Consider the following 10009-nt stretch of genomic DNA (forward strand, 5'->3'; position numbering starts at 1 on the left):
ACTGTGTGTTCAAGGTTGACCTTGAACTCAACGTGTAGCCCAGGGTAGCCTTGAACTCATGGGAATCCTCCTGCCTCAGCCTCCAAAGTGCTGGGATTACAGGTGCGCACCATTATGCCTGCAACAAGTAATATATTTACCCCATTTTCACTGGATCTCAAGGATACATTCAAGACACCATCCAGAAACAGCATAATAAACTGTGGTTCTAGAGAAGTAGATTGTCACTGACTCTGGACCTCTCCCCTTGCCTTTCTATGCCTGGTCCAGTCTGCAAAGGGGACAGGGCCTTCTTTTGTTGCTAGGAGACCTGAGCCTTGCCTGCAGACTGTGGTCCCCTCTGGTTCCCTTGCTGGGTCTCATTTCCTCCATCCCCAGTGGCTCGGGGATCTTCCTGCCCTGGTGTTCTAGGACTTGTTTTCATCTGGGACGGCTGTGGTGTTGATGTTTGACCTCACTCGGGCACCATGGCTGATAAGCAGGCCTGCTATCTCCGGAGCCTCCGGTCCTTCATGTCAGACCCAACACCCGTGTTCCCGGGACAAGCCCACATGTTGACAAAATGTCCTGTAAGTCCTCAGTGAGCCTGTACACTGCGGCTGCAGTGATAATGGGCTTTATCTGGTCAGCCCGGATTCCTGCAGTGCTCCAGACCTGCTGTGGCCAGCAGTTATCTGCTAGAGTGTGAACGGCTGGTGGCAGAAGCCATAGCTGCGCTGGTGCAGAGCGGAAGTGACCGACTCCATCACAGGCCAGGCGCTGGCCCCAGCAAATGGCAGGTGACATGGCTGACAACTGTCGCAGGCTCCTGCACTCTGTCATTGTGCTGCAGGAAGCAGATGACGCCAGGGCTCTCGACCTGGTGACAGCTTGAGTGCTCTGATAAAGTTGTCAGAAAGTGAAAGGGGTGATCCAGGAAGATGGAGTGCCTGTCCTTGGAGGTGTGCTGGCGAGGAGGACGAGAGGGCCAAGATGTCACCGAGGAGTTGCACAGTCCCTGAAGGAGGCCACATCTGTCTTGCTCTCCACGATGCTACCGTGACCCAGCAGTCCCCCCACTGCAGAGACCCCAGGCCCAGGCCGGCACCAGTGGAGCAGAGGGGCTTGGGGACAGGAGCTGGGTTCCACAGGGAGATGAGATGAAGGGGACTGAGGACAGTGGCACCAGGAAGTTGCTGTCGTAGCCTGAAAACATGCACGCGGGTGCCGGGCTGGCTCTGACAATGGCCCGGCGTGGGAGCTCACCATGCCTTGCTGAGGCTGCTGGGCCACAGGGCACCCCAGCCCCAGAGGACTTGGGCAAGAGGCCAGGGCAGAAAGCCGTGGACTGTGTTTCCTCACTGAAAACTGAAATACCTTGCTGAGTCCTCTGGGAAAAGGTGGCGACTATGGCTTCTGTCACCGCCTTGTTTGACATCGAGCGGGTGTTTGGCGCTGCATTCTGGTCCCTGTGATACTGATCTCCAGGTACGTCTGAGAAGAGGCCATACTCCGCCTCAGTGTGGCCCTCGGGTCACCTGCACTCCTGCCCCCCTGCAGAAGTTCTCCGCATGGAATCGCAAGGGTGGAGACAGCAGCAGAAACCACGGGCTGGGTGAGGCGCCAGCCCTGCCACTGCTGAGACTTGAAGCTGTTTTTAGGAACCAGCCCGGAAAGCTCTCTATTTCTGTGACCCCTGCCCAAAGGCCGCACCCTCTTGGTGTCTGGCACTGGTCTGTTCTGTTTCTACCGGAGCACATGTCACGGGAGGGCACAGCCGTGTGAGGTGACAGGAGGGACCTGGACATCTTCCCAGCCTCTGGCCATCGGTGTTTGTGGCCTCTTTTTATTCAAAGAGAATTCCTGGAACAGCACCCGATTTCTGATATCAGAGCAGAAACACCTCCTGTGCCAAGCAGTGTCCTCTGGGTCACATCAGTGACCCGTGGCAGTGACCTCTTTTGGGGGCTGGGAGCAGCGGGGGGCCCTCCGTGGGTCTTGGGGCAGGGAGGGTGTCTGGATTTGTTCCAAGAGCAAGGGGAATTATTAGACAGCTTACTGTGGTGACGGACCGAGACCTGATGTTCACCTTTACAAGGTGTCCCTGACAGCAGCACGGCCGATAGAAAGGAGACCTGAGAGGACAGGGAGGCCCGTCAGCCCCCGTGCAGCGCCCACAGACTCACACACCCACCCACCATGTCTGCCTTGCGGACAGGAGGCCCCGGAAGCAGGGTTGGGGTGATGGCGGCCGCTGAACAGGCAGCAAGAGCCGCCCACCCCCGCTGCGTGGTGCTGTGAGGAGAGCAAAGCGGGGCCCATGGGAGGAGGGGCTGGGGGGCGAGGGTCACAGGTGGGAGATGGCGGCCCAGGTGCAGAGCCTCAGCAGGCACATGTGAGTCACGAGGGACAGCAGTGTGTGGTGAGGGTCGTGGCCGGGCCCTTGGGGGCCACTCAGGCCACTGCAGATGCTCACGAAGAGGAACCCAGGCTGCAGGCTGAGCTGTGAGAAGCCGTGCCAGGCCTGGAGCACTGGCTGCCAAGGCGCTGCCCGGAAGCTGGGGAGCCATCACCCGCCAGCAGCTTCTGGGGGTGTCGTTTTCCTGGGATGAGCCTGTCCACCGTGAATGTGTCATCTGCTGGGGCACTGCAGGGCACATCTTCCTCCTCAGGGTAGAAGCCACTGACCCCCTACGCCCAGGCCAGCTCCTCCTCCTCCTTGAGTGGCATTTTTAAGGCCAAGGAAGGCTGTGGGCAGCACAGTAGAGCTATGAGGCCGCTTCGAGGTGGCACCCGAGGACTCCTTGGGCAGCGTCCTCTCCAGTGGCCGGGAGGAGGAGGCCCGGCGTGGCTGGTGGGACCCTGCTGAGTGACCTCACAGCCAAGCCAGGCGGATCCGCTCTGCCTGGTCCGTGGCAAGGGACTTCCTTGTCCGGCTGTCGCCGCCTGTCCCTCGTCTGCAGCACGCGTCCCCGCTTGGGGCCGAGGAGACAGCATGGGCCACACAGCTGTTTCCCGTTGCCGGTCTGTCCCGCCTCAGCCGCCCGGGGTGGCCGCCCAGTGTGCCCACACTCCCGAGGGACAGGGGACGCAAGGACAGGGCCTCTGTCCACATCACAGCACAGTCTGCCTTGTGTCTTAAGAAAAACAGTAAATAAGTAAAATAGTTGAGCACTGTGTTGGAAAAATAACCCCAAACATCTGGGTTTCTGCGCTGCGGGAGCTTATTTTCATTCCTTTGGTTCTGATAAATATTCACAGAGTAATTGAGTTAGTATTTTTTTAGAAGGTGAAACCACCCATGTTATGTAAAGCGATGGTGAAAATGAGGGCAGGGACAAGCAGAGAGGATTCTGGGTGGCGCAAGGCTCCGCGGTGGAGTCAGGGTGTGCTTCAGAGCTGTCCCTGCAGCACTTATTGGGCACCCACTGCGTGCCAGCTCCTGCTGAGTGGTACAGAGTTGAAGTCACCAAGGCCTGGCTAAGAACAGCAGACACAGAGAGGCCCTGGGACCAGCATGAGAGTGGGCGCTTGTTACCTGCCTCCCCTTCAGGGCAGACCTTACACAGGGCTCTCAACTCTTCTCCGCCAAAGGGGGCATTGAGAGCACATCCATTTGTCCTCCGAGCCCTCCACCACTGCTCAGCACGGCATAGCTGGCACCAGGCTCTGTAGGTTCAGGAAGGGCAGATTCATGCAGGACCAGGCAGTGTGAGGAGCGGGGTGTCATCCCTGTGCACGGAGGGGCGGTGCCCAGGCCTCCAACGAAGCCCTCAGACTCAGCCCGCCTGTCCGGGCTCCACCCTGAGCTAGCACCATGCACACCCGGTCTCCACACACCCAGGCAGCTTTTGCTAAGCGCCCCGGTGGAGTCTCCTGGTGATCCAGTTTCCCAGGTCACGCCAGCTCCAGGCAGATCCCACAGCCGGGAGATCCCTGAACAGCTCACAGGCGGCGCTCCCCTCCTCCTCCTTTGTCCCCCAGAGGATCTTGTGTGGCCCTGAGCCACGTGGGGGTGTGGGAAGCGTCAGAGTCTTCAAGAGGGCACAGGAGGGAGTTGGGGTCACTGGGGGCTACACCCTTGGGAAGCATTTTATGATTTCTGGGGGAGCCTAGTGGGAGGGGAGTGAGGGAGCCCAACCCTCCCATCTGCCCTGTGACTGCCCCCTCACAGCCCTCACAGGCACACCCACCGCGGCGCTCCACCAGGTCACGGGCTGCAGACAGGGCCCTCAACAGGGCTTAGATGACGAGCTGTTCTGCCCTGGACTTGTGGCCTCCAGGACTGCAAACAGAGCAAACAACTTTCCTTTATGAAGTATCCAGCATTTTGTGTGAGAAACCCAGCTTCATACAAGCTGGGCAAGAGCTTTCTAGGCTACACCTCCACACCCTCCCCTTTTTCTCCCTTTAAATTTTGAGACAGGACTCACTTTTTTGCCCAGGCTAACCACAAACTTTCAATCCTCCTGCTTCAGCCTCCCACGTAGGTAGAATTACATGGGTGTCTCACCACACCCAGCTAGTATTTTGTTATACTTGTAACAAAGTAGGACAGACTCCCTTCCTTGTGAAGTAGCCTCCTGGCCCTGAGGTAGCCATTCTGCCCTCCACACTCCCACCAGAACACGCACCCTTGCTGTAGGCCCAGGGCAACTGGCGCTGATCACAGCCCAGGGCCTCCACACCTTGAGCCGCTTGGCCAGTCATGGCCGTTCTGTAGGCGCCACGAACTTCATCACGGTCCAGGAATGCTGAGCAGTAAGATGGCACAGATTCTCCTTGACTTTTCAGAAACCTCTTGTTTTGCCATTTTAAAAAAAATGATAATTAAATTCCCTTACTAGTTACAGAACTTGTGGTTGGAATTATCCGTTTCACATAAAGTCGTGGTGGTTTACATGCTTTAAGAAGCTGGTCCGTTTCCTCTGTGTTGTGTAATTTGTGTTTGTGGATCTGTGCTGATGATCTGTGGTCTAGAACATCCTGTTTCATTCCTGGTGTTTGTAATGTGTGACTTCCCTCCCCCTCTCTCTGACAGTCTTGCTAGAGGCTTGACAGTTTTATTTATTCAAAAACCAGGTCCTAGTTGCCTTGATTCCGTCCACTTGCTTCCTGTCTCAGATCCCTCCCTCTCAGAGCACTCTCCCTAGGAGCCATCTGCCATGTGGTGATACCACCAGAAGGCCCTCACCAGGCCATAGTAATGCTGGCCACCTCCTTGGACCTCCGAACCTGGGAGCTGAGTGATCTCCTCTGTGAAGTGCCCAGGCTCAGGGATCTCATCACAGCAACAGAACACAGACTGAGCCAGCCCCAGCCACCACGTCGTAGCTGAGCACAGCAGATGCGGCCTCTGCACTTCCCGCCCTGCCACGCTGGCCTTTGCTGGTCAGTGGACCTGCGTGTGAGGAGGCTTCCGTTGTGACTTTTCCTTAGTGTTTCGAAGTCACTGGCTTCTTGTGCCCCAGTTCTCCTTCTGAGCTTGGGAGGCTGAGCCCACTCTGCCTGGCGTGACAGGGCCCCTGGGCGGGTGTGTGCGAGGGTGCTGCTGGCCCAGGGGCACCCTGTCCTCAGAGAGAGTCAGGAGCCCAAAGCGGAGGGTAGGGGCAGTGCAGGGTGGATTTCAAGTGTGTTCCTGGTGTTAAAAACCCACTGGGGCTGGGATGCCGCGCGGTAGCAGTGCACTCGCCAAGCACACGAAAGGCCCTGAGCACCGAGGCAGCGGGTGGAGGAGGAGGCTGTGGTACTGGCTGTGCAGCCCCTTTCCTGGGTCACAGAGGTGCAGAGGCTGATGAGGGAGCAGTGAGCTTCCTGGGGCTGCAGGCAGAAAGTCACCCATAGGGACTTGGGCCACAGCCGAGTATTTTCATGGTTCTAAGGCTGCGTCTGAGCACCGGGTGCCTGTTGCCTTGGCCGGCCTTCCTCTTGCTTACACTGCCCCAGGACTCTGCCCCAGGACTCCGTGTGTCCTCATCCTCTCTTTACGAGACTGCCAGGCAGAAGGATCAGGGCACCCTTCTCCCCAGTGGCCTCACTTTAACCTAATCACCTCTCTGAAGGCTGTCTCCAGGGTCAGGCGTGGTGCACACATCTGTCATTCTAGCACTTAGAAGGCTGAGGCAGGAGGATTGCTGTAAGTTCAAGGTAACCCTGGGCTACATAGTGAGTTCAAAGCCAGCCTGAACTACATAGTGAGACCCTGTTTCAAAAAGCCCAAAATAAGTAAATAAAAATAAAGGTACTGCCTCCAAACATAGTCATATATGGGGATCTGTAGGTTAGGAGCTCAGAACACAGGCTTTGGGGTGAAGGGACAGGTAAGGCAGTAGCTGTGGGCATGTAAAATAGGGGTGCCGCTGGGAGAGCCAGACTGAGGAGCACCAGGGACAGTGATCAGGGCTCTGAGGCTCCTGGTCCTAAGCTCTCTGAGAACACTGCCCTGGCTATCAACCACAGAGGCCACCATGCCTCCTCTCCCCTCCTGAAAGCCGACCTGGTGTTAACGTGGTGCACAGTTGTCATTTCCGCTCTTGGGCGGCTGAAGCAGGAGAATTGAAGCAACTTTGGGGCCATCCTAGGCTACATCATGAGCCCTTCCCTCAAAAAAACCAAAAAGAAAAAAAAGCAAAGAAATCCGCAGGAACACGTTGTCATCAAAACTGTGCCTTGAGGTCAACTGCTGTGTTGATGGTTGACAGAATTCATAATAACCCCAGAGTGCACACACAGACCCAAGCCCCTCACGCATGGGCACTTCCTGGCAGTTCCTGGTGCCAAGGTTACGCTGGTTTCATACAAAGAATTTGGATGCGCTCCTCCCCGGCCGAAATGCTTTAAACAAGAGACATCACTGCCCTGATAATTTGGTGGGTTTGCTTATGGCCTACAATCCCTGGAACAACCCAAAACCTGTCACCCAGAAGCATCCGAGCGTCTTCTTGCAGCCCACCCTGCCCTGTGCCAGACCACCCGACCTGGCCTGCTGCAGACCTATGTGCACGCTTCAGGGTTCTGTGTAAAGGAACCAAACACTTGCTCTGCCTTGGCTGGGGTGCCCCGTGCAGCTCCCAGCAACCTGAGGCACTGCCTGTGTGGCCCGGAGCCTCTTCACACAGTGTGGCCTCTGGTGCTGGAGTGTTGTCCGTGCTGCGTGAATCAACGTCCGTCATCTCACTGCTGCACAGGGCTCTGAGGGTCAAACACGCTGCCATCTGGAGTGTGAAGCAGCCCTGTGAGCTGTGTGGAGAGTCTGCTGGTTTCCCCTCCCAGCTCAACACTGAGGAGTGGGAGACTGGGCCGTGTGATCGGTGTGGGCTGGACTTCTTAAACAGCGCCGTCGCAGAGTGGCTGTCCACTTCCCGCTCTGCTGCATTTTCTAAGTGTCGCTGCTGCTCTGAACCATGGCTGCACTGGGACACCAGGCCTGGGTTTTTCTGAGTGGTTGTGATTTGACAATTTTCTCAGACTCTCCTTTTCATCTTAGGTGAGGCTGCCTAGACACAGACCCTGAGGCGAAGCTCAGGCACCTCTGTTTCCTTGCAGGCTGAGGCCAGTGGGTATGGGTGGAGGGAGGGACAAGAGCGCAGGGACAGGGAGGAGGCAGCCAGGACAGAGCATCGAGCTGCTCAGCACACGGGGTCCCCAGAGGGCCGTGCCTCAGGTGTCCTGGATGCGTGAGGAGCGCAGGGAGAGGCTGCTGCTGAGTTCCTCCTGTTTCTGCTGGCCCAGCTTGACTCACAGGCTGTGGCCCTCGCAGTGTGTCAGGTGGCCTGCCGTGGGAGCCAGAGCTGACCCCCTTAGCGCCTTGTCTCCTCGGGACCAGAAGCCGGGGGAGCCAGCACCTGTGTTTAACCAGGAGCTGGGGCCCGAGCTGCTGAAACTCTGTAGGAAGGGTTGGTCCTGCAGGAGGCAACGAAGTCCATGTTGTACTTGTGACGCCCCCAGGGCTGGAACCAATGGAACGGATGGAAGCCTTTGAAACCCTGAGCCTGACCTTCTACAGCTCCACCCTTTGGACCCTGATGCGGGGGTCTGGCCCCCCAGTGTGGCTGGGAGCCAATGATGGCTCCCTGTGAACCTCTGGTCACTCACTCGGTCACTCCGCAAACATGGCCTGAGTGTGTGCGCTGCGTGCCAGGTGACCGGGCCGTAGGAACAGCAAATGACAGCTGGGTGCTTGCCAGAGGCTGTGTCCTTGGAGTGTCCCCAAAACACACTGCAGAGCAGCTCTTCCCGTGGCGTTTACATGGCATCAGGTGTTACAGGCCCCTGGTAACCATGTAAGGTACAGCCACACCATGCTCAGGAAAGGGGAGACGCTCTGGGAAATGTGCCACCAGACAGCTCATCCCGGGGAGACCAAGAGGGCCATGGCACCTCTCACGGGCACAGGCAGAGGCGTGTTCGGGTGACCCCAGCGTGTTGTGCAGCCCACGACCTCACACGGGACGGTACCCACGGCTCACGTGTGAAGGTAGCTAGTTCTGTGTACAGGCCCTGGGCATCCTCAGCAGGGGCAGCTGTGGGAGTGACCTGAAGCCACTGCTGTGGTGACTGGGGACAGCTGTGCCCCTCAGGCTGTCAGGTTATTTATTTATTTATTATTACTTTTTTTTTTTCCAGTACCGGGAATCGAACTCACGACCTTGTGCTTGCCAGACAGGCGCTGTGCCGCTGAGCGAAATCCCCAGCCCCCAGGCTGTCAGATTAAAGCAGGAAGCATCGGGGCTGATGGCACACCAGGAGTGCACATCTGTGTGACATGAGCAGAGGAGGATGAGGAGGGGCACCCATTGTGAGGGTACGGTGGGCCTGTGAGCCGACCGCAGGCCTGACTGCATGAGGTGTCCGCTCTGCATTTTTCCTCCCCTGTGCCAGGCCCTTGGGTACCTCCTGTCCCTGGCAACACTCTCTCCACGTCTTCCACAGTGACGGCTTTGTGGCCCATTGGGCCAGCCGAGCGTCCCTTCTCCCAGCAGGAACTCCAAGCCACCCCAGGAAGAAGCCCAGTGTAACCTGAGGATCAGCGACACAGGGCCAACTCTACCTCGAGGGAACCTCGGATACAGAGTGGTCCTCAGCTGCAGGACACAGCACAGAGCTCCCAGCAGCAGGGGGCCCAGGTACCTGATGGACCCAAGGCCAACCCTAAGCTACCTAAACAGTCATGATTGTCAGACATGGTGATGCATCCCTGTTACCCAGCACTCAAGAGGCTGCGGCAGGAGAATCACCATGAGTTCAAGGCCAACCTGGGCTACACAGCAAGACCGTGTCTCAGAAAAAAGCAGTCATGGATGGAAGTCGTTAAGCTTAGGCTTCCACATCACAGAGACGCAGTGACCAGTACAGCACATCAAGTACCCAGCACCCAGCTCGGTCATCACAGCCTGGTCGGCAGAGTCAGTGACAATGACAAGGACAGTGCCACACTCAGGCCTGGCTGGACATACAAGAAGTGCTGTCTGGTGTCCTCTGTCACTGCCGATGGACACACCACAGTGACCTCAACCCTCTCATGACATCTCTGTCACAGGGCAGTTGCTGCAGGGTCTCAGCCGGGAGTGAGGGAAGGGAGTGTTTTTTATTTGCAGCACTGGGGATTGAACCCAGGGCCTTCATGGCAAACTATATCCCAGCCCTGTTTATTTATTTATTTTGAGACAGGGTCTCATTGAGTCACTAAGTTGCCCAGGCTGGGCTCAGACTTTCCATCCTCCTGCCTCAGCCTCCCACTCCTAGCTGTAGGAGGCACGTTATAAGAATCCCACCGCTGGCAAAAGGACGAGAGATGCTGGGTCCCAGCCTGATCCTCAGCCCCTCCTCCAAGCCAGATCACCCGGCTGCCCCTCGACCCATAGTTATGCTTGTCAGGAACAGAGCAGCGAATATCCCTTCACCCAGTCTGTGGGACGGGGACAGGGACAGGGACAGAGCAGGGCGGGGCGGGGCAGGGTCTTCATGCTCAGCTCATCTCTCACTGGGCTGCCCCAGAGGGAACAATGAAAGGGACTGAGCACCCTTGAGG

General features: G+C 57.4%; 1 long non-coding RNA gene across 1 annotated transcript; it reads right to left on the minus strand.

Moving 5' to 3' along the window:
* Positions 1–55: 55 nt before the first annotated feature.
* Positions 56–4996, minus strand: LOC106148776. The gene is made up of 3 exons (XR_001234466.1): positions 4824–4996; positions 4614–4733; positions 56–4264 (listed from the first exon to the last, which is right to left on the minus strand). It is a non-coding gene; the product is annotated as an uncharacterized LOC106148776 (long non-coding RNA).
* Positions 4997–10009: the final 5013 nt, after the last annotated feature.

This window comes from Chinchilla lanigera, unplaced genomic scaffold, assembly GCF_000276665.1.
Source record: "Chinchilla lanigera isolate Chin_1 unplaced genomic scaffold, ChiLan1.0 scaffold00028, whole genome shotgun sequence".
Classification (NCBI taxonomy): domain Eukaryota; kingdom Metazoa; phylum Chordata; class Mammalia; order Rodentia; family Chinchillidae; genus Chinchilla; species Chinchilla lanigera.